This window comes from Nannospalax galili, unplaced genomic scaffold (assembly GCF_000622305.1).
Source record: "Nannospalax galili isolate Female #2095 unplaced genomic scaffold, S.galili_v1.0 scaffold208, whole genome shotgun sequence".
NCBI lineage: Eukaryota > Metazoa > Chordata > Mammalia > Rodentia > Spalacidae > Nannospalax > Nannospalax galili.
Window position 1 is genome coordinate 1403918 of NW_008357998.1, and position 3457 is coordinate 1407374.

Here is a 3457-nt window from a genome sequence, read left to right on the forward strand (position 1 = left end):
CATTATTTTAATTTCCCAGCCATTTCAGTCATTTAATTCTTTTCTCTCTTCCCTCTTTCTCAATATTCCCTCTTTTTTGATTAAAATAGTAGTTGCCACAAACTGTAGTAGGGTCCATGAACTATATTTTGTTTAATAGTTGCTTAATTTTTTCCATTATTCTACTTAAAATGTCCCACCCTCCTGCCTATTGTCAACACTACAGTGTTCATAATTACAGTCTATTTTGCTGATTGATGATATCCCATAGCAATTTCATTATATACTCTTTTGTAGGTTTATGTTTACATGTTTGTAGTGTTGAATTCGATTATTCCTTACTAGCTTGTGGCTCTTCAAAACTATCAGACATTTTCCCTGTCTCCTTCAATGTTAATCCTGTTGTTTGTAGCTTTGGAGACTTAATAGCAAAAAAATAGAACTTTTTCAGAAAGAAGAGATTTGGAAGGGGGTGTGTGTGACACAAGAACTTCCTATGTAACTGTCCTTAAACTCAAGATGATCCTCCTCCTATGTCTCAAGGACTGGGATGACATGTGTGTACCACAATAGCTGGGAAAAGAAGAGATTTCTGGGGGTTATAATCCATTCACTAACATGGGGCCTAGTATTAACAAACTTTTGAGATTTCCAGCTCCTTCGCCCTCTTTGGGGAAGATCTTCCTAGGTCTCTATATTCCTTCCCTAAGGCTCTTGCTGTTGTTGGAGTATCTAGAACCATCTCAGATGTTTTGCATCACAAATTCCTTCATTATCTCTCACTGGTAAAGTAACACACACTTTCTTTCTTTAACACACACAAAGGAAGCCTGACATTATACAAAAGAATTAGGAAGATGTTGGAAGATTTGGAAAACCATGTAGAGGGGGCAGCACACATGGGGCTGGACAAAGCAATCACATCATTTCTTGATGTTGGAAGAACCATTTTATGTCTTTGAAGGTATTGAGGATAATAAAATAATTCACACAGGATGATTTGAAACTCCAGGGTGATGGTATACATCCAGTAAAATTTTTCAAACTTGGTGCTATATTGCCTTCTGTGCATAATGTCATTTGTCCAATTGTCAGAACACAGAGAGGCCTTGCTCACTGACTTCTTGAAATGGATTAGGATTGGAGGCCTTCGCATTGGGCTGGAAAAGTATTTGAGATAATAATGCTCTGTAAATCTAGCTTTTATTACTACTCAGGTATAGTGAGGCCATCAGACCAGGAACAGTGGTTATTGAAAAGATTATTGATTGTGCAAAGTTTACAAGAAGGGAGGCTGCTATGCCACAGGTGGAAGTCTGGGTGCAGACAAAGCACCATCTCATTCAGGGTGGCAAAGGGAGCACCAAGAAAAGGTGGGCAAAAGCCTTCACTGTGTGAGTTCCACCAGAAGGCAGTGGCTAGAATGAGTGAGAAGCTTGCAACTGGCTGTGTTGAGTAACAAACCAGGCTCGAAGGCCAAGGGGCTGAACTTAGCTGCCTGGACCTTGCTCCTTGGTTGAGTAGAGCAGCAGAACAGCAGGCAGAAATAAGATCCCATAAGAAGATCAGTGGGGTAAGGACTCCTCTGGGTGGGTCAGTTTGCATCTGAAAGCTGTGCAACAGGTAACTTGTTTGCTATCTCCAGGAACTCTCTATCCCTGGTGCCCTTGGAGTCCAGTCTCTGAGGTCTTCGATCTCCAACAAGGACAGACACAGAGGAGATTTAAGTAGGGAAAAAAAAAACAAAAATAAAATCAGTAGCTACTCTCTAAAGGACAGGACACCTGCTGAGCAGCTGAGGGCCTGACTCTCTGAGATTGAGGTGGCTCCGGAGACCTTAAAAATAGAAGGGAAATCTTATGCTAATTTCATGCACATAATTGTGGAATTTCCTAGGAACTGAGAAGTCATTTCTAGTTTCTGGAGAAGAAGAAATGGTTTCACCAACTATGGTATTTTCTAAACCACTATGATAATTTGGGGTTAGGCACATGAGTTACACCGCAACTACAATGAAATCCTAGCAGAAGCATTGGCTGAACTTGGTGTCAATGCCCCCTGGAGAGCACAGGTAACTCTCCTGAACTGCAGGGCTAATTCTGCATAGCACAGCTGGGTGCAATAGCAGAGTATTATAGATGGCATAGGCTATATAATGTATTATACATTACACTGTTCATAGATAAACCATAACCACCAGGTTAAATTTATATCTCATTGCTCCTGCCTCTCTGCCTACCCACCTGTGATGGTTTGAATGAGAATGTCTTCCTTTGGCTCCAAGTATTTGGACATTTTGTCCCCAGTTGGTGGCACTGTTTCAGGAGGTTTTAGAAGGTATGTCCATGCTAGAGGAGACACATCAGTGGGGGTGGGTTTGTAGAGTTCTTAAGCATTGCTGGATCTCCAGTCACTCTCTTGCTTCCTATGCCTGTTTGAAGATGTGAGAGCTTAGCTTCTGTTCCTCCTCCAGCCACCCCACCTCTGCCGCCATGCCTCCCCGTCATGATGGACTGTAATTCCCCTGGAACCATAAGCTCAAATAAACTCCTCCTTCTATAAGTTCCTTTGGTCAGTGTTTCTATCACAGCAACAGAATAGTAACTAATATACCGCATCACTAGAAAGGGAAGATTTCCTGGGGCCAATAAGGTCCCAGAAGCAAAGTATCAGAAACACATGGTTTGTAAATGCCTAACACCCAGTTATCATGGATAAAAGACTGACCTAAAGCAAGTTGGGCAAGAAAGAATTTGTTTTATCTTACTCTTCAAGTGAGAGTCCATCACTGAGGGAAGCCAAGGCAGGAACACGGAGGCAGGAGCTGAAGCACATGAAGCAGGCTACTCACTAGCTTGCTCGCTCTGGCCTGTGCTGAGCCTGCTTTCTTACACAACCCAGGACCACTTGTCCAGGGGTATAGCACCACCGACTTTGAGCCAGGCCACATGGCTCAATAATCAAGAAAATGCCTCAAAGACATACCCACAGGCCAGTATGATAAAGAAAATTCCCCAGCAGAGGCTCCCTCTTCTCAGGCACGTCAAGTTGACAACTGAAGTTATTCAGCACGGTTGCCTCCTAAGGAAACACAGGCCAGTATGATAAAGAAAATTCCCCAGCAGAGGCTCCCTCTTCTCGGGCACGTCAAGTTGACAACTGAAGTTATTCAGCACGGTTGCCTCCTAAGGAAGGAGAGTAAACTTGGCCTCAAATGATGAGCTGTAGGACAGGGACACAGAAGTCGCCAGACTAGATCTGAACCATGGATTGAAAAAATCCAGAACAGGTGAAGTTGGACAAAGAAGACATGTTCTGCAGAGAGAGAGCAACAGAAGGCGGGCAAAGGGCTGAGGAGGAGCCACAAAGAAAAGTCCACCAGCAAAAAGAAGAGGCTCATCATGAGCAAATCACATTTCACAATTTAATGCGGAACCAACACTGTTCACCTTTCTAAAAATATCAGGTCTTGAGCAGG